The sequence below is a fragment of the Microtus oregoni genome, unplaced genomic scaffold (genome assembly GCF_018167655.1).
Source record: "Microtus oregoni isolate MIOR12 unplaced genomic scaffold, Mior012 000002F_ref0000024, whole genome shotgun sequence".
Lineage (NCBI taxonomy): Eukaryota > Metazoa > Chordata > Mammalia > Rodentia > Cricetidae > Microtus > Microtus oregoni.
Genome location: NW_024543061.1, coordinates 67936235 through 67957360, shown reverse-complemented (window position 1 = coordinate 67957360; position 21126 = coordinate 67936235). Strand labels below are relative to the sequence as shown.

Sequence of the window (21126 nt, the reverse complement as noted above, 5' to 3'; positions counted from 1 at the left end):
ACCCGCGTTGCCAACACCTCAAATAGTGCTCCCGAAATACCAAGCACAAAGTTCTTAGGTGAGAGGTGAGGTCAGAAAGCCGGGCACGAGCTCGAAAACTGAGACCCTGGTCCTACAGCCTTGGGGTAGCTTGTGTGGGCGTCTAGCCCTGGAGCGCCACTTTTCAGGCCCTGCCCTCCCTCCGCCCAACTCCAGGAGGGCGCGGCCAGGCCAGGTCGTCGCAGGCGACAGGCGTAGTAGTGCCACCTTGGAACAGGCAAGCCGGGAATTAGGGTACAGAGGGAGGCTTCGGGGACCCCGATAGGAGAGTGGCACAGTCCTCCCTCCAGCGCTCACGCGGGGCACAATGCCGGAGTGGAGGGGGCTCGCTACCGCCCTTTGCCTCGCTGTGTCGGGTTCTGCCTGGCATCTGGCAGCGGGGTCCACCCACAGCGCAGACCGCTGGTCCTAGTTCTCTCCGCCTCTCCCACCCCGCCCCTTCCTAGCCCCGCCCCGGAGCATTGAGACCCCGCCCCCCAGCCCGATGAAGGTTCCGCCCCCTCCGCCTGCCGGCCCCGCCCCCCGTTTCCGCTGTTCGCGGCGGTGCGGGAGGGAGCGGAGCCGGGGCGCCACACCGAGTCCAAGCGTGGTGAGTGCGGCTGGGGCGGGCCCGCGACTCGGGGCTCCAGAGGGCGCGAAGTTTTTGGGGTTCGGCTAGGTGAGCGGCGCGCGGGGCAGGCCGGGCTGGGCCTCGTTTGGGTTCCCAGCAGGGTGGGCGTCTGGGGGTGCCCGGAGAGGCGGAACTCTCTAGGGGTGGGGGTACCGGCCGGGGGAGGGGCGGGGGCGGAGGAGGGGCTGGAAGGGGCCGGGGCGTCAGGGGCCTGTCACTGCGTTCCCCGGGCTTTGCTGCTGGTCAGCGAGGTCTCAGGAATGCGGGACTGCAGGAGCCGCCTCACTCCCCAGCCCAGGGATGGGAGACCCGTGGGATGCCACTGGAAGGGAGACCCCCCTGAACCGTCAGGGATCTGGCGGCCGGCGGGTTGGAGATGGTTCACCCAGGGCCGCAGATACGGTCTAGGCCTGCCTACAGACCCGCCGGAACCCCCCAGCCATTCCTTGGGCTACTTGCTGGTCGAGCGGCACTCAGAGTGACAGGGCTTTGGCACACCCCTAGATCTGAGATGTAGCCCATCTGTGCGTGCAAGTTTGGGCCTTTAAAAAAACTTTCATGTGGTTGAAAAAAAAAAAGTCCAAACAAGCAACAGCTTATGACAGCGGCAATTGGCGTTATGCATCACGGACTAGAGTTCTGGGTCGCTTCTGTCTCTGATGAAGGATAATGGTTACTAAAGCATCTTTCTCCAGATGACTGTCAAGTCTGGAGAAGTTTGTATTTTGGGTAGTGAGCTCTCCTCAGAACTAGGCTGATCTTGCCACTCTCCATGCCTAGGTGAGAATGCGGTGGTTTGCCTTTCATGGCTCAGATAACTAAATTTGCCTTTTTGACCTGTGTCTGCCCCCTCCCCTGGGGTGACTCAGGCATTTCCTCCTCCAGGAAGCTTTCCTGGACTACTGGAGAGCACAAAAAACTCTTGCTTTGATCTCTACAGACCTGTCTGCTCCCCTTCTACACAGAACAACCTCCTGGAAGGGTGTGGGTGTGTGTGGGGTGGGGTGGGGTGGTGAAGCTTGCTACCTGGAGAAATGGGGAGATTGGAGAGGGTTTGTGGAATATCTCAAACAATGGACCGGGTGAATCATTTATATTTAGCTGAGGAATGCGGGCGGGGGGTCAGACAATCACAGCACTTCCTACAGCAGCCTGGTCCTGGCGCCTGATGTGGCTGAGTCCAGGACTGGGGTTTAGAGAGGAGGGAAGGGCGTTGGGATATAAACAACTCCAGGTGTTACTGGGTTCTTCTAACTCATGGAAGACCTACTGTGCACAAGGCCTTCAGCAAGTGGAGCGCTTCCTAATGGAGTGATTTTTGTTTGTTTGTTTATTTGGTTGTTTTTTTTTGGTATGCTTGGTATACTCTTTAAATCCATGAACAGAGATGTAATATTAATACCAGTAACTAGTGTTCATATAGTAATTTATAATCAGCCAAATGCATTTGCTGCACACAGGCTGGATATACTTTTATTGATCTGTACTTGCCTTTGGGGAGTTACGTTTACCCGCCTTATTGGTTAGGGAGATGGCACTAGAATACATTATCTTTAATGTTACAATAACCGTTGAAAAGTAGAGCTGGATCTGGAAACTTCTCTGTGTACCCGTCTGTCTCCGTCTTTACTGAGCCAGTCTGTGCCCTCCCCTCAACCATGTGTGAAGCCTTGGGCAGGTTACTGTCCTTCCCAGCTCTCTGTTTTGGAGGCCCACTGCGTTGAAAGTCTCCAGAGCCTCTCATCCAGCAGCACCTAAACTGACGGTGTAACATGTTCTTAGCACCCAGTCAACTTATGCATTAAAATTTTTTATTTATTTTAAATTAGCATACAAAGTAATAGGTCCCATTATGACATTGTTGTATGTAATTTGTTTTTGCTGATCGTTCTCCCTCTCCTCTTACCCCTTCTCCCTGCCCACCTAATTTTTTTTCTTTAATTTTATGGTTGTGTGTGTGTATGTTTGCATGTGCAGGTAGAGGCTAGAGGTCTATACCAGGTGCTTACTCAATTGCTCTTCACGTCTTATTTTAATTATGTATATTTTGAGACAGAGTTTCCCACTGTGTAGCTCTGGCTGGCTTGAACTTACTTGGTAGACCAGGCTGGACTTGAACTCACAGAGGTCTGTCTGCCGCAGCCTCCCCAGTGCTGGGTTGTGAGGGGGTGTGGCACCACCCTCCACCATTCTGCTTTCTGTATGATATACTGTCTTAGTCTCTTGCTGTGTGCTTACCTTAAGCTGACTTTGGGTTTCTCCGCAGGCATGGTGGAGAAGCAGCCTGCTTTGTTGGTACAAAGTCTCTGGGCCCAGGCTGGCTGACAGGGTGTCCTCCCTCATCCCTGGCTCTGTGACCCCCAATGCACCTGGTCGCGGGGAGTGAAGGAGGGATTGAGCTGGGGCCTTGGGCAAGCGCCTTCAACTCTCTTGGCCTAGGCCTCCTTCTTACACAATGAGGATGACAATACCACGTTTTCAGGGCCGTGGGAAGGCGCCCTGATGTCATGCGTGTGAAGCAGGTGTGCAGAGTGGAGGCTGCTATTTATATCCTAGCCGGGTGGCTCGACAGGCATGCTGGGAACACGAGAGGACAAGACTTCTCTTCTTCTTCCACTGAGGCCCAGGACGCCAAGGGGGCATTTCTGCTGACTAAGGGCATGGAGGGAGTCCAGGTGCTTTCACCTGGTGCACCAGCCTCTTCTTCCGCCTCAGGCTGTCTGTTTCACCTGCCTCCTCCTCTTGTCCTTCCAGGAACCCACAGGTCCAGCCAGACTGCTCTCCCAAGCATGGCCATTTCTTTGTCCTGTAGTTTGTGCTGTTCCAACCTTTCTGACTGTCCTTCCTACTTCTACCTTCTTGTCCTCCAAGACCCTGTACAGGTGTGTGTAACTCTTCTCAGGGGCCCTCTGAGTCACCGTCCTAGGTGAACCTTTTGTTTTCGAACTCCTCTGGAGTGTCTTCATGTGTCTCTTGCTAGGTAATTCCTTGATGAATTTCATCATCATCACCAACGTCATCAACATCATCATCATTTTTTTTTTTTTGATACAAGGTCTTTTTATATAGCCCAGGCTGGTTTTGAACTCTGTCTGCAGAGTTCTGGAGTTCCTTGTTGAATTTTGTGCGAAGTTCTGATGATGTATAAATAAAAAAATGACAGAAATTTCTAGGCATGGTGGAGTATACCTATAATCCTAGTACTTTTGAGGCTGAGGCAAGAGGATCAGGAATTTAATTTAAAGTAACCCTTAGCTACCTTCTGAGTTTGAGGCCAGCCTGAACTTAGTGAAACTCTGTCAAAAAGAACAAAACCAAACCAAAAAAGGTTCTTGCCTTCTTTGGACATATAATTCAGTCAGGAAGTTAGGAAAGGCAGGGGGGAGGGCTTCACAAAAATCACAGTTTAATGCATAAAGTGAGGTGTGGTGGTGCACTCCATGGGTCCAGCTGTTTGGGAGGCTGAGACAGGAGGATGTAGAGATCTAGAGTTTGAGGCCAACCCTGGCCAGCATAGTTCGCGAGCCACTTCTCAGAGCAGGATGATAGGAGAGTTCCAAGTTGGAGCAGTAACCCTTGATGGAGGAGGGGTACTTTAGGCAGCAGGAGGTGAGAGACACCAACTTCCGAAGGGAGTGGTTGCCTTTGCCCAGGAGGAGGCGGGAACAGCCTGAGGACAGTTGTGTGACTAGCTCTGCAGGGCTGCAGACGTGTAGAGACTAGCTAATGAACAGACTGGGCAGGTAGATGAGCCATCTGTACATGGCTTCAGTTGTCCGGCCAGGGAGTGAATTCCATACATCCATCTGCTTGTGAGAAGCGGAGTGCCTGGCATGTGTGGCCACTGAGTCAATGAGCTTTGAGGTTCTGGGATGTTTGTGGTTTTGGCATGAGGGTCACAGAAGCAGGTCTGGGCTCAAGGATGTTAAGGATGAATAGAAATCATGGTGAATGGCTGGGCATCTGCCAGGAGTGGTGAGGAGGAGGAGACCCAGAGAGACTTTAGACATAGGATCAAGACCATTTGTGAGGGCTGAGGTGTGGCTCTGTGGTAAAGCGCATGCCTAGCGTGTGTGAGGCCCTGGGTTCCATCCTTACCGTTGCAGAAACCCAAAACCAAACAAACTAATCCAAAACCGACTGTGAGTTTGTCACTGGTGAGGACGCATATTCCATGCGGTAATCCTCAACAGCCTATGGTGTTCCCCTGATCTTTTAGGAACTTTGACTCCGGCCAAACCAGCGTTTGTGGCTTCAACATAGAAATGAATTTCAGAATTAGGCAGTATGAAGCAGAATTGGAGATTTTATGTTAGGGAAGTGGTTCTCAATCTTCCCTAATGCTGTGGCCCCTTAATACAGTTCCTCATGTTGTGGTTACTCCCAACCATAAAATTGTTTCGTTGCTACTTTATAACTGTAGTATCTGAGATATGACGCCCCAAAGGGTCGCGACTTACAGGTTGAGACCCACTGGGTTAGGGGGAAGAGAGGTGCTTAGACACAATGTAAAAACGTGATCTTCAAAGGGGATTGTAGCTATGGGCTTCTCAGAATAGTGTCACAGTTACCACCAACCATATGCACAATTTTGATGGATATCAAATTATATTTTTAAGCGTTGCCTTAAAAGAAGCCCTTATCCCCTTTTAAATTAGAAGTATTTAAAATAAACCATGTATTTATTTTGTCTGTGTTTTGTCTGTGGGCATGTGCGTGCCACTGTGAGCGTGAAGCCAGAGAACACCTAGCGGAGTCTGTACCGCTGGATTCCTGGGGATTGAACTCAGGCCATCAGGATTTTACGCCCTGAGCTGTCTCTCCAGCCCTTCTGTCTGTTATGTTATGGGGTTCTAGAGTGGCTCATGGATGGAGTTATAATGTGAGCAGGTAAAACCAAGCGCCACCAAAGATGACGAAGAGTTTATTTAGTGCATGTCCTTTCATTGCAAATAAGTCTTGTCAGGTTCCTAAAAAATTCCAGGATCCATCTGGGAAGGGAGAAGGGCCTCAGAGTTAGTGGCCCTGGAACTCTTGCTTCTCTGCTGGTGAGAGGTTTAACCAGATTCTCCTGTCCCTATGGCTTTCTGTCTTGCTTGACAGTGGTTGGGAGCCTGGAGAGATGGCCCAGTGGGCCAGTGCTCACGGCTCTTCCCGAGGCCCTCTCTCTGGTCTCGAGCACCAGCACCCACGCCAGGTGATTTGCAGTTCCAGAGGATGCAGCATTCTCTTCCGGCCTCTACATCCACATTTCACCTTCCCATAAATAAGAGCAAACAGGGCATATATACATATGTAAGAATATACATAAACCTTAAAAGATTGATTGGGTGGAGTCATGAGGGAAGCATGCCTGGGGTGGCACTAGATTGGGTTCTCATTCCTATCCTATTTCCATTGGGCTTCATCTATTTCTTACTAGTTTTCAGTATCTTTAGGATGTGGTTTCTAAAGACCTCCGGTGTCCCCATTGTACTCACTGCCCAGAGGCTTAGACCAGACTCAGTATAGCTCCCTGACAGTCACAAGAAACCAGCCTGTGTCTTCTGGAATCCCAACTTTGCACCCACAGCAGTATCTGTACGCAGGCCCGGGCTTCTCCGGAGTCATGTTTCCGTGGGGAGTCAGATGTTTCCTGTGTCTGTCTCCATGTCCCAAGCTGACTGTCCCTAATGTTTGCTGCAGTTTCTCTTTCACTCCTTGACTGTTTTCACCGAGCTATTACAGCCCCACTAGGGTTACTGTGGGTGTGAAGGAGATGGCAAGAACACGGCTCCTTCCTATCAGCCATATGGTATACAGAAACCAAACTTAACACCTCAAGAAAGTTACAGACTTTTATATGTTGGTGAAAATTGTAAATACTAAATCTTTGGGTTTTGTCTTTAGTCTTAACAGTCTGTCCCAGGACTGGCAAATATAAGTCAAGGATATGATTACCTCCAACACTGCCTAGAGCAGACATTACTAATCAATTACATCTGCCTTTCCTGCTGAGCTGGGGCTTGGGCTGTGCTCATAATGCTCCAGGCACCCACCACCACCAGCTAAGTGGCACTGGCACCACAGCTGGAACCTGTAGGCCATTTCTGAAAGCCAGTTGTCGAGTGAGTGGAAGGGAGACTCCTGGCCTGCCGAGTGGCCGTCGCTGCACAGATTTTCCCTGGTGTGGCTTCACAGCAAAGATGACTTCGAGTGTCATGTTTGTGCTGGAGCATCCCGGGATCAAGGTGCTTACAAGAAATACAAAGAAACCAGGTCAGTGTCAGTCCGGGTCCGTTGTGTGCTAAGGTCTTTCTTACTAACCTGTCTGAAGTCAGCGTTTGACGTTTATTGGTTTGTGTGTATGTATGTATGTGTTTGTGTATGTATGTATGTGTGTACGTGTGTATGTATGTATGTATGCATGTGCCATAGCCTGGGTGGGGAGGTCAGAGGACACATTTTTGGAAGTCAGTTCTCTCCTTCCTTGTTTTGAGGCAAGGTCTCTCTTGTTCCAACTGCTGTATTGCATAGGTGGCCTTCCAGCTGACTTTCCCCGTCTCCACTTTAGGAGTGCTGGGATAGCAGAAATTCTTTAGCTTTTTACTAGCATTCTGGGGACTGAGCTCTGGTAGTCAGGGCTGGCCTGACAAGCACTTTTTACCTATGAGCCATTTCCCTAGGACCCCCCCCCCCCCTTTGTGTGTGCGCGCGTGCACGCGTGTGGAGTGACAGGGTTTTACTGTGTAGCTGGGACTGGCCTAGAAATTACTATGCCATTAAGGCCTTGAGTTCACAGTCTTCCTGCCTTAGCCTCCTACGTGCTGGGATTTCAGGTGCAAAGTTGGTCTTTTTTAACTGTGGGCTTGGGGGCTTGATCAGTATACTGACATTTTCTAGCCCTCTCATGTGCTCTGGATCTTTTTTTTTTTTTTTTTTTTTTTTTTGGTTTTTCGAGACAGGGTTTCTCTGTGGCTTTGGAGCTTGTCCTGGAACTAGCTCTGTAGACCAGGCTGGTCTCGAACTCACAGAGATCCGCCTACCTCTGCCTCCCGAGTGCTGGGATTAAAGGCGTGCGCCACCATCGCCCGGCTTGTGCTCTGGATCTTGATGGTTGAATTAGATCTTGGGGTCAGGAGAAGTTGGTTTGGAGAGGCTTTGGGAAGCAGGAGGAGCGGTAGCTCCATGTTTCCTTTCTTCTCCAATAGGCTGGGGAACCTGGATGGAGGGGCTTCCCACAGGCAGGCTGGAAGGAAGCTATGGGAACTTCTGGCCAGCCCCTGATGCCGCCATTCCAGCATGAGGAGTACCGACCTCTGCTCCTCCGGGATCTGGCTGCGGTGTCTCTGCTCCCAGCACTCTTCAGGCCCCTGCTGAGCGAGTCTGCCAGAAGCTGCAGGCAGCAGTGCTGTGGTTGGTGCTGATTCTGGTTCCCTGTGGGAGCTGCTTACAGACCTGGGCCATTTTATGTTTTAATTTATGTGCATTTTATCCCGTGGCTTCTCCCTGCTGGGCGACTTGTAAATCTCTTACCTTCCCCGAACCCTGAAGTGTGGTTGGTGGAGGAAGGAGGAAGGCTTTGATGGTGCATGTCTGGTGGCTTACTTTTGCCAAAAGATTCCCTGTGAGACCTAAAACAGACTGTTGAGTGGCCTAAGAGCCTCTTATCCTGGCAGGTTTTGCCTGTTGAACTTAGATGGTTTGAGTTTGTGATTTGTCAGCGTTTAGCCCCAGGTTTAGGCCCTTTACACATGTCCAGCAGGCCTCTAACGTGGTTCTGTTTAACAGTGGCTTATGTCTCATTTAACATTCTTAAGAGTCCCAAGAGGCAGGATTTTACAGAAGCAGTGGCTAAGATTCCCTTTCTTGCGGGAGATGGAGCAGGGACCTGGACCAGCCAAGGTACTCTGCCTCACCTTCTGCAGACCTAGGCCATTTCTTATCAGCCCCCTGGGAATTCTCGCAGGACTCTCCCAAGCCTATTTACACCCAAAAACACAAACACAAGCTCCCATTTTGGGGAGGGGTGGGCTTAGATTCTTTTTTTTTTTTTTTTTTTTTGAGACAGTGTCTCTCTACATAGCCCTGGCTGACCTAAAATTCACTATGTAGATAGACCAGGCTGGTCTTGAACTCCCAGAGATCCATCTGTCTCTGCCTCCTGAGTGCTGGGATTAAAGTTGTGTGCTCCCATTTTTAAGTCTTTCCCCTTCCTCCATGGGTACTTGCACGGGTGTGGGTACTTGTTCTTATTCTAGAAGTTCTGGGGTTTGGGGGCGTGCCTATGGTTCTGTTGTGTTGTAGGGAAAGACCCAGGGACAAGGAGATGGGTTTTCCTGGGCACAGTGCCTTCTTCCCCATCCCAGACCCCGCTGGCCCTTTTTCTGTTGGGCCTCACAGGCCGCCTGTGGATGAGAGTTTCCCAAGAGGCCTGCGTCACTTTGGGCAGACAGACAGTCCCTGACGTCACGCCTTTTCCAGCCAGGTGACTTGAGCTCTCTCCTGCACATCTGTGTTGATGTGCTGAGTGAGAGAGACTCTATGAAGGACTTAGCAGACAGGAAGTTTGTCCTGACTGATGGCTGTGACCTCTGGGGCTTTGGCATTTCTTGTCATGCTTGTGGACATCTGGAATGATGTCCAGCGTGGGGAGGGTCAGATCCTGGTGCCTGTCTCTCGTCACAGGTGGCCTTTGTAAAGTAATTGCCTTCTTTGGGCTGGGGGACTGGGTACTAAGGTTCCTCTGGTTCTTGCCTAGGTGATTTTTTCAAGGTGAGCGCTGTCGCGGTCTGGATTTAGCTTCCAGACCCAGGCCTTCCTAATTCCTCCTCCTCTAAAGCGCTCTTTGCTGCTGGCCTAGAGCAGGGTGGAGGAGGAAAGGCAGAGAGTTAATGAATAACCCGCGGCTCTGATTTCTGATGGAGGACAGAGATTGTTTACAGAGATGGCTGCCTGTTTGGAGGGTGGCCTGTCCCTTGGCCTTCCTTCTGGCCTGTTGAAACCCAGGTCCTCACACGTGTTAGGAAACACCCCCCCCCCCCCCCCCCCGCAGCTTCTGGTGAGCAACCTGCCTTTGCCATGTGGACCAGAGACACTGGGGCTGGTGCCTACAGCCTTATAACTTCAGTTTCGGTTGCAGCCTTGGCCAATGAGGCAAGAACACTAGCTTCTATGTAGTGTGGCGTCTAAGCTAACACAACTGCAAAGCCCAGACAGAACTGGGCTGGGCTGGGAGAATGGGAGGGCGTACAGGAATTCCTTCTGACCAATGCGCCTCGCCTCACGTTCTAAAAGCACAAACTTGTGCTCTGGGGCCAAATGTGGCGTTTTGGTTTTTTGATCTATCCTTTGTTTACTATTGCGCATGCTTTTGAGTTTGTCACACCCCTGCCATCCTGCTTTCCTCTTACAGTGTCTGGGAGTGACTTTTACTCGGACACTGTCTAAACCTCGTGACCATCTGTCTGCTCCCTGGGGCCAATGTTTGCTAACTCATTTGATCTTGTGCGTGCAGCAGGTGGAGAATAGCCAGGGGATCCTGAAAGGGTCAAAAAGTCCCTCGATGCTTTGGGCTACCCTTATTTGTTGGGGAGACATGGCTGTCACTGCAAGACTCCTGGAGGGCCCATGGTCTCTGGGAAGGATCCCGGTGAGACATTAGCTTTGGTTTGGTAACTCTCAAAACAACAACTTTGTGAAGATTTGAAAATAATGAAATTCCCAAGCTGGGTGTGGGGGCACACACCTTTAAATACCAGCATTTTAAAGGCCAGTCTAGTCAACTGACCAAGTTCCAGGCCAGCTAAGACTATATAAGGAGACATTGTCTCAAAAAAAAAAAAAAAAAACCAAAACAAAAAAAACCCCAAAGAAACAGAAACCGTAGAAAGAAAAATGGCAATTTCTTAGGTTAAAAAGAAAAACTGAGGCAGGGCAGTGGTGGTGGTGCACACCTTTAATCCCCACACTAAGGAGGCAAAAGCAGGTGGATCTCTGTGAGTTCAAGGCCAGCCTGGTCTACAAAATGAGTTCCAGAATAGCCAGGACTGTTACACAGAGAAACCCTGTCTCAAAAACAAACAAACAAAGACCAAAAACAAATAAACACCAACCAACCAAAAACCTAAAACACACACACCCTTCTCGAGCTTTGGTGGGTAGTGGTCTGTGAGTACACTGTCTCCTATCATGGGATAACATACACATGTTGCTGGCAGCATGTATAATGTATGTTCCTTCCCCTTCCAGTGATGGTATTGTTTCTGGTTCAAGTCAAGGAGAAGGCCTTAAGAAGAGTGTCCATGGGGCATGATCTTGGTCAGGGGTAAGCTCAGCGTGAGCTTGTAACTGGTATGACCACGCATGTGTGTGCTATTAGTAAGTATGCGTATGACTCATGCGCCCATGTGGGTCTGCACAGACAGGAATGCTATGCTGTTCTGGGACTCAGCTGGGAGGTCCAGCCGTGGCCTCTCAGTAGGTAGTACGTATCTGTGCCCTCTTTAGTAGCATGAGTACTGGAAGCCCTGACTACTTCCTTTCTTTTGGCCAGCTGCCACAGAGTGGTGTCTGAGGTTAGGCCCAAGCTCTTCACTAGCTGAAGGGTGGAGGTGCGAAGGACAGATGGACAGATCTTGTCTCTGCCAGCCCCCTGCCTCTGCTAGGCCGCATCCTATGGAGGAGGGAGGTGGGGAGTGCTCTGAGTAGCAGGGTGACTGGCTGGTTTGAGTGGAGTGTGTTTCTGGGTGTGTGCGCATGCAGAGTGACATGTTTTGTTTTAGGGAAAATGAAGTAGAGGTCTGGGCTTGCAATTTCCCACTTGTCTTAATCTTGGGAGAATCTAAACAGCTTTGTTTAAAAATTGGACATGGAGATTGCCGGGACCTGAGTGAAGAAGAGCTGTTGGGTCCCCTAGGAAGGCAATTAGGTTTGCAGCCAGTGTCTGGATCTGTGTGGCCATTATGTACGTATGTGTGCTTGCATGGATGGTTGCAGCTTGTGGACCTGGCTGGTGGTGAGGCAGTGTTTTTTCAACACAAACCGTGACACGGTCACTAAATAGACAGGATCCTCACTGGCTCTCACTGGCCTGTTGCTGGGGATGGTTGGGAACAGGGGAGGGGGCAGTGCTGGGCAGTGAGGGGCAAAGGCAAGTGTGATTGGGATGCCCATCTTGGATATGTTCTCCAGTGTTAGAGAAGCTGGGGGTGGTTATGGCCGGTCAGCCTGTGTCTGATAAAACAGCCCATACCTTGTGCATGGAGACTAGCACAGGATAGACCGACAGGGAGGGTGGATGATGTTCTTTGAGAGATCTGGTGTGGGAGAGGGAGCCTGGCCTGGAGGGAAGGCTGGGATTTGGGTAGATTCAGGAAAGGGGCTCTGTGTGCTTGCAGTGGGGAGTGGCGAGCTTGGAGGGTGGTGGAGACAGGTGCTGTCTGCCTGGAGGAGGACCTGGCTGGCCAGGTAGGTGGGGTCCTTATTCAAAATGCCACAAATGCTCCCCAGAGCAGTTTGGGTTCAGGAAGACTGGGGCTGGAAAGAATGGGAGAATAGGAAAAAACCCAAATGAAATTAAAGAATTAAAGAAATTAAAGAAAGCAACAGCTGCTCCTCTTCCTTCTACTATTGTTGCAGACATAAAACAAATATTTAAATATTACATAAATTATAGAAATGGAAAATCTCCCCAATTCTGTCCTCAGAGACAGTGACCATTAATACTTCGATTTGTGCTTTTTTTACAGATTAAAAGGTTTTTTTCTGTGTTTATTCATTGTGTGTGTGTGTGTGTGTGTGTGTGTGTGTATTCCTACCAAGGTACGTGTGTGAAGGTCAGTTTTGTGGGAGTCAGTTTCTCCTTCTGCTTGCGTGTTCTGGGATCAAACCTGGGTTGTCAGGCTCCACAACACCTTCCAGATATTTGCATAGTAAGCTGGCATCTGGCCATTGCCCTGCTCATCTTCTCCGTCCACGGGTAGACAGGTTGATTCCCTCATTCTGCAGCCATCTTTCCACACCAGGATGACCTCATTCTTCTCAGTGGCTGTGCAGACTTGCTGAATGGGTTTTGTGTCAGTTTTCTAAGCAGCGTAACGGACGGTGGGTTCATGTAACTACCGCCTGTTTGTCCTCTGTGCTGTGGGTTAGCCTTTTGTTCTGAGCTCAACTGCTCATGCCTAAGCTCACCAACACGGTGACAATCCACTGAGGGTTCAGGGTCCAGGAGAATGTGGCTCACATTTGGAGTGGCTGACTGGCTCTCCCCTGATAGGGTTCTCACTGTGAAGAAGGCTAGTAGTCTTTCAGTTCAAACTAGAATCTGTAAGCACCAATGAGGTCTGAGCTCAGAATTCTCCCAACACAAAGTCCATCTACTGCTGGAAAAGGCACGGTGCCATTCTGGGGTGGGGGAGAGACTGTGCTTCTTGGTGACAGGATTGGCCAGGCCACATCCAGGGCTTGTGTGCCCAGGGATGGATGCACAATCCTTGCCTGCACTCCTTGCCTGCACTCAGGAGTCGGAGCATAGACCAGGGAATAGACCCCATCCACAGACCTTTGGAACAGAACAGTGCCCTTTTCCTCCCATGGACGTTGGTAAGAAGTTCCTGTGCTGCTTCCAGGTAGTTTTGGGTAGATTTGGTGTGCCGCGTGCGGGGTGGTGGTGAGCAGCTTGTGTAGCAGGGTGCTAGGCTTTGGAATAGAATCTGCTGCCATCAGACTCTTAGAGCTGCCCCCTCCCATCCCGTTTGCTCTTTGAAAGTAGCCTAGAGTTTGGCTACTAGATACCGGCTGCTGTTTTTTAATGTTTCTTTGAAAACTGTCATTCTGGGTGACAAGCCTTTAACAAAGCCAGATGGGCACTCCAGGTCCAGGTCTCCGGGGATTTCACTCACTCCTTTGTCCAACCTATCGATCGTAGACCCCAGGCTCTCTCCTCATCCAGTAACCCCAGCCTGGAAGAAGTTGACCTGGTCTGTGTGATGCCCCGGATTTCACACTCCCGAAATTCTCAGGCGGCTCACAGCGGACTTGACATTTTGACTTCCCACAAGGTGTTCGCTTTTATAGTTTTCTCATTCCTTGCTTCGGTAGCGCTTCTCTCCCTGTGAAATGTTGACAATGGCTGGAAGGCTGGAGGAAGCAGGGAAGAGTCAACAGCTCTCAGGGAGCAGAGCTGTGGTGGCCGAGCTTTGCCTGGCTCTGGGGATGTTTATCAAACTCACCTTTCCCTGGGGTCCACGCTGGCCCCTGGTGGAGCACACTCCGAGAGCCGTCTTCCTGCTGGCCGATGTGCTTTCTGCAAGGAAGAACAAAGGCGAAGTGGGCCTTTGCGTTAGGTTTTATTTTCTCCCTGCTCGCTGGCAGCATCTTTTGGAAAAGAAATGTTTTGCAGCCAAGTGGTTCACTGTGAAAGCATTCTGCACCCCAGGCATAAACTCTTGGCAGCCCTAATAGAGCTCATCAAGAGGACTTGGTGACGACTGTAATCCAGGAGGGAATGTGGCCTAGGGCACCTGCGTGAGTGAGGGACACAGCATCATGCTTCTGTGATGGCCCTGATGGCACCAGACCAGCGTTGTGGCTCCACACTTACCAGCGCTAAGTGCTGATGGGCAGTGTAAAGCCGGCGGTGCAGTCCTCTGAGCAGTCTGGCCATAAACCTCAACCACACTCTGGCCAGGCATTTGGAAAAGCTGATGGAGGTCCTCAGCCTGCTGTGTTGGGTGTTTGCTAGTTGGAAGCAAATGGGAGGTCAGCTTCTTGTACCAAAAGATCCAGGAGGCTCTCTCTGATACCTAACTCCTTTGATTTCATCTATATACCTCCATTGCTGGTTCCTCACGACGGTGAGAGGGATTTAGCTTCAATATGCTCTGGGTTGCAGTATCCAGCAAGCAGCAGATAATTTAGGACTGAGAATCTCCTGGCCTGGGTACTCTGAGCACAAAGAGAGCTGCAGTCAGGTGCAGGATTAGGATTAGGTGAGTATCACCTTTTCTGCTTGTGGCTATCAGCTATTTGTTTTATCTAGATCTCTGGTTTCCTGCCTCGATGGCCCCATAGCTCTCTGTGGTACCCAGGGGTAGGCTATGATGACAGCTGGCCAAGTAGGGCAGGTGTTGCTGCAGATGCAGCCTGAGCCTTCTGTATACAAATCAAAGGAGAGGCCTACGTTGGCAGAGCTGGAATTTTCAGTTACACTGAATTGGGCATGAAGAACAGCGGTACCCATTTTCCCCCTCCACTCCATCTCTACTTACTTATCTACCTGAGTCAGAGCTCGTTATAAAACTGCACATCCTTAGCAGTAAAGGATCATCCTTGCCCGAGGATGCTCACTGGACTATGCCTTGAGCCCTGGGGACCATTTTTTAAGGAGCTAGTCGTAGGTGGCACCTCTGGAATATGAATGTGGCTGAGAGGGAGTTAAGAAATGGGGAGGCATCATGCCCAGGGCTGGGTGAACTTGTGAGTGCCCCACACCTGCTCTCCATGGGAACACTGTAGTCTAGGACAGGTCAGGTGGGATGGCCTCTCTGAGAAGCTCACATCCAGCCATGCTGAAAGAGCCCTGTGCTTGTGCTAGGGCTGGTGGAGTCATCTATACTGTTTTCTCCCCAGTGAATTCTTTCGGACTTACTGGCTTTAGGATGCTGCTATTAATCGCAGGACACATGCGTCAAGAGAAGCAGTCACAGAATAGCCCTAAGTCCTGAGGGGCTGGCTTGTAGTTGATTTCAGCTGGCCCTGGTGGTGCTGTGCCCATCAGTAGAGGTGGGGACCCGCCTCTATCTGTGTGGCTGGGGGGAGGAGTAGTGACCCTAGTCAGGGAAGAGGAGGATGGTGAGTGGGCTGCAGGGCCCTTCTTCTTCAGGTCCAGGTTCTCCTTGGACTAGTGTGTTGAACCTGATTCTGACTCTAGAAGAAGGAAGGAGATTGGGAAAGCAGGGTTTTTAGCTTACTGTGAAAGCCTTGGTGTAGGTTGGAGAAGTGGGGGAGGGAGTCAGCTGCAGAAGGTAAACCTGCCTCTAGACTGTCTGACACCACCCCTGGTCCATCTACTGGGGAGGGTGCAACAGTCTAGCAGGTCAAGAGCCATAGTCATGGAAAACCTCATCAAGTGTGTTGGAGATAGGAAGAGAATAGTTTCAAGTATAGAAAGAAACACAATGGGGCCAGCATGGTTGGAGGGGCTTATAGACGACCTACTTGCCTCTAACCTGGGGAACTGCCTAGGTTCTGTCACTTGGTATTTGGCCTTTGGAAGCTCCTTGGTGAGGCAGTCTGTGTCAGTGGTGGCAGTGGTGTGGTCAGGCATTTTGGGATGAGGTCTTTGGGAGGGTCAAGCCAACCATACACGCATCAGGCGCCTTCCTTGTCTTGCCTCCAAGGGAAGTAATTCCCCAGTCTGTTCCTCTCGCAGATATCAGAGACCAATTAAGAAACATTCCCTGGCCTTCCTGAGGCTGAAATGTGGTTTTAAAGAATCCCTTCAGAAGGTGCTGTTTTGTGGTAGTGATGCTTTTAAACCAAGTGTCTTTAATACAGTCTTAATTCAAGCCAAAGCCTTGCTGCTACTACATTCTAAACCCAGTGGGGTGGGCTGCTTTGTGGCCTCTGGTTAAACAGTGTTAACATTAGGCTCAGTACTGACACAGCCTCTACTGCCTTTTTCTGCTGGTGGGGCACACGCAGCACACACACACACACACACACGCACACATGCACCCCCCCCCCCACAAACACATGGCAATAATAACGATTTTAGTGTTGGGGATCAAACCTACGGCTTTATACACGCTAAACATTTATTCTACTAAGCCAGACTCCCAGCCCTCTATATTTTCATTTTAATAGATCCTAGTAATTTATGGGATGCAGCATGATGTCCCCAAATACACATATAAGGTGCAGTGGTTAGGTCAGGATAATACCTTATACATTTATCATTCCTTGTATAGAGAACATTCAATATCTCTTCAGTTGTGAGATGTGGTCACACTTGGGAGTCAGAGGCACGTGGATCTCTGAATTCAAGGCCAGTGTGGATTGCAAAGTTCTAGTACAGCCAGGGCTGCATAGAGTCTCAGACAATAGCAATAACAAGAAAACATCCTAACAGTTATCTTGAAACGCTTGCTTGTTTGTGCCCCGGAGACCCTCCTATGCCCTCGACATCCCAGCTGCACCCTGTGCCTCCTAACCCTTCTTTGGCTCTCCCTCGCCACACCCATATTCTCCCAGGCTCTTGTGACCTAGGCTCTGTGACTATCTGGACTTTAACGTTTAGCTTCTACAGATAAATGGATGTACGAGAAGCGTGTCTGCTGTGTCCCCAGCTCACTCCCAGTGTACACGGAGGAGCAGAGACTGGGGTTCTCCTCAATGGAGCTTTTCCTGTTTTTGTGTGGCTTGGTGCTGGATGAACACTTACATGTTTTCCATCTTGACGCTGGGGACAGAACCTGGCTGTATGCATGCTTAGCACACACACCAGCACTGAGCTATGTATCCCGGACTCTGTTTACTTTAATTTTTAAAATTGAGTCACAGTTGTCTTATCGGACAAGGCTGGTCTGAACTCATGATCTCTCTGCCTGGGATTCCTGAGTGCTGGGAATGCAGGCGCATGCTCCATAATTGACTTCCTCTTCTATTTTTTGAATGAATGAGTGCTGCACGGGCAATCTAAAAGAAACGTGACCCTGATCTCATCTGTTGGTCCAGGACTGAGTGCTAGCTGGCTGTGCTTAGCCATCCATCCTCAGTCTCGTGGTTTAAACTGGCTCTGTGGACGAGACCCAGGTCAGGAGCTCCTTCTAAAGGTACTGAAGCCTGAGGGCACAGTGTCTTCCCCAAAGGCTCCGGAGAGGATGCTAGGGGAAAAGGGAGGTGCTGCTTGGAGGTTGGTTCTCCTGGGTTTTGGGCAATGGGACAGAGGAGCCAGGAGACAAACTTTCTTGATCCTTATTTGTGTTTGGTCTCTGGTGTCATTCCCCCCCCCCCCCCCCCCCCCCCGCCATCCCAGATGGTTCTCTTCCTGTCCTTCCTCAGCAGTGTACACTATCCTCCCCCACCCCCAACCGCTCCTGGTGAGCTTTCTGATCTGTGGACAGCTTTGCAGAACATGTTCCCAAATGACCAAGTCCGTAAGGACTTGAGATTGGCATGTGTGGGGTTATTTTGGGGTTGGTGGGTCAGGCTGAGATCTCTCTGGCATGCCTGGCCTCTGGCCTCTCAGAATTGACCAGAATGGAAGGCTGATAAAAATCAAGGCTCCAGGAATAGCCGAGAATTTGCTTAACCTCTGGGAAGAGGTGCCATTGCCCTACCCAGAGTCCACAAAGGAAGTGGGACCCCAGGGAGGGTGGGATGGGGAAAATGAAAGTTCCAGAGGCTTCTGCTTCCCCTTCCTCCCTGAGCGTGCCTGGTCAAGGGGGTGGTGAGTACAGCATGGGACTCAATGCCAATCTGATAAGGAGCAGGACTCAGGGACCAGAGGAATGTTGTTCCCCCCTTCCATCCCTCCCTGGGGAGTTGCCTGGTAACAGCCATTGGCTGTGCCAGCAGCGGTTCAGATTCTGTCTCTCTGTGTCCCACTGTTTCTCAGTCCTTTTCAAACAGAGGGTCGACTGGCAACAGCTCTGCCCTCAGATCTTCAAGGGCCCTCACTTCTTGCCTCCCCTGGAACCCATGGGTGAGTATGGAGCGCCCTCTCTGTGATACTGGGTACCTTGTAGCCCCTCTGCCTGCTTTGTATTTGTGACAAGATCTCACGATGTGACCCAGGTTGGTCCCTAGTTCATGGTCCCTCTGCCTCAGCCCTAAGGGCTGGATGACACTGGATGGCAGACATGAACCCGTCTGTTGGGAGCCGGAGTGGACAAGCACACAAGGACACAGGAGGTCAACTAAAGCAGTTCAGGGTGCCAGAGCAAAGCAGCCCAGGAGCCTTTTTTGCTTCTCTGAGTCTTAGGGGTGTGTGTGTGTGTGTGTGTGTGGTTCTGGGGATCAAAATCAGACCCCTATTTATGCCAGGCAGACTTTCTACCATGAAGCCGCATGCCTAGCCCTATTTATTTATTTATTATTTATTTATTTTTATAGTTCTCACTATGTAGCCCATGCTGATTTTTAACTTATAATCTCCTAGCCTCGGTTTCCAGAATTTTAGGACTACTGGCATGCACCGCCCGCCATGCCTGGCTAGCCTTAGATTTCTTTTGTCTATAAAGTAAGGGGCGGTGCTGCTTGGGTGCTTCCTGGCTTAAGAGGTAACCTCGCTCCAGGGGTGGCAAGAGGAAGGACCTTATATGGGTAGGATGTTTGTGACACGTCTCTGTTACACCATGGGTTCATCTCATCTAGCCTGACCCCATGGTGACTCAGCAATCTTGAGGGTTCAAAGGCCAGTGTCTCAAAATTCTCTTCTGTTGTGCGGACTCTTCTGCCTGTGAGCATTGTTCTAGTAAATTCGGCAGTTGTTTTTAGTTACTGCCCATCTCTGCTTCTTTCTCATTTCTTCTAGAACTCCAGTGGCGTGGCTGTTAGCCTGTGACACTGTCCGTAGGTTGCTGATGTGTTGACTCTCGTCAGTCTTTTCTATGCTAGTCTTTGGACAGTTTCTGTCATTAGGTTCTTCTTTTGCAGTCCGATAAGACTAAATCCCCTTTGGCATATTTCTCACCTCAGACACTGTCGTCGCCACCTCTAGACGCTCATATGAGGCTTTCATATATGTCCTCTGTCGTATTTCCCTTCTGTCGTGAACATACTTGTAAAACCTGTTTGGTCTCCCCCTGCCTACGAGGCTCACCATCTCTCATTTGTACCCATTGATCTGTCCACTTCTTTTGTGCCTGCTAAATGTTGCTTGAATGCCAGTTAGCGGGAGCTTAATATTGACAGATGTGGGGTTTGTTATAGTTCTTTAAATAGGGTTGAACCTTCTTCCGGCATGCATTTAAATGACTTGGGATCAGTTTCATACGTTTAAGGTTTGCTTTTAAGCTTCTTAAAGGGTAGATCTAAAGCAGACTGTAGTCAGGGGCTAATTTAGCCTCACCATTCGGGCAACACCCTTCCGAGGACTTTACCGAATGCCCTGTGCATGAGGTCTCTCCGGATGAGTGCACTCCACACATGGTTCGGGCCCTGCTGTGCAGTGCTTCTTTTTCCAGTATTTCGAATCTCACCCTGGCAATGCGGGGGATCAGCTGGACTCTCCAGGGGGCTCCTCTACAGGTTCCTGCACTCCCTCCCTTCAGTCCCCCTTTCTGTGGTATTTTACCCTAAAAGTTCTAGCTGTGTGAGCTAGTTTTTGGTGAGACAAGCACACTCCACTTGGAGTCCCCCCTTAAAGCATCCACCTTGGAGGTGCTGCCAAGGCTGTCAGCTCGTGGTCATAGGTCCCACCTCCTTTGTTTCCCTCCCCAGGAATCTTAGTCCTGTGCTGTTGCCCCTGGTCCATTGTCAGAGGCAGTTTCATGCCTGTTTAGTGTTTTAGTTGTACTTCATCATGCCTGGAGCCCTGCATAGTTTTAAAACTCTCTTGACCTCAGCTGTCCCTAGAGCCACCTTCCCCACCGGGGTGGGTATCTTCACTAAGAAATCTCACAAGACACCATTAACAGCATGTTGGCTCTCCACCCCCACAATTTTATCTGGTTCTGCATTTATCTCTCCACGGTGGCTGTCCCCTACAAAGGCAATTTCAGTACTTAGCATATAGTGAATACTAATGTTCGTTGAATGAGTAACAGAATAAATGGAAGAAAATTTAAGCTACCAGTAACATTTGGTAGCTAAGGAGATTTTTGGTGTTGTTTGCTGTTGCTTTGTTTTTGTTGGGTTGGAGCCCAGGGCTTTGTGTACACTAGCCAAGTGCTGTACCAGTAAGCCACACCCCCGCACGTTAAGAACACCACTGGTTGGGTGCAGTGCTTGACTTATAAGAGTTGAGACTACATCTAAATTTACTGGGTATGTCTTTTTCTTGTTTATTTTGAAACAGTTTTTTTTTCTATAGCTGAGGTTGGTCTAGAATTTACTATGTAGCTAAGGTTGGCTTTGATTTTTTGATCCTCCTGACTTAGCCTTCCACGTTTTACAGGTGTGTACCACCTATAGGATTTATAGGATTCTAGGTGAGCACCACCATACACAGCTCAGCTTTGGGTTTCTCAGTTCTGCTTGGGACACTGGTGAATTGGAATTAGATCCAGCGGAGGCTGATGAGGAGGCTGGAAACAATGTGGCATGGGAATTGGGGGAGAGTCTTAGGAACATTCACTTTGTCTGCAGATTATTGTTATGAAATGTGACGGAGCAGGGTGTGTAACTGATGGTCTTCATTGTGTGGGGGGAATGAGAGCCTAGCCTACAGATACAGGTGAGGGGTTCCAGGGGACTGGGATTGGGGCCATGGCCAGGACAAGCTTTCCCACACTTAACACTACCGAGCAGAGGAAGGGGCACCTTGGAAGGTG

The 21126-nt window shown here is 50.2% G+C and overlaps 1 protein-coding gene across 3 annotated transcripts in view; it reads left to right on the top strand.

Annotated features, from left to right (window-relative positions):
• The first annotated feature begins 560 nt into the window (after positions 1-560).
• Tspan9 (tetraspanin 9) overlaps positions 561-21126 on the top strand; it is a 187857-nt gene continuing 167291 nt past the window's right edge. The window contains exon 1 of one of the 3 annotated variants that reach the window (XM_041640105.1): positions 561-628. The gene's annotated coding sequence lies outside the window, so the exon portion shown is untranslated. Of the gene's footprint in view, positions 698-18317; positions 18336-21126 lie in introns of those variants that run through there. The other 2 variants (XM_041640111.1, XM_041640131.1) reach the window with 2 other exon arrangements.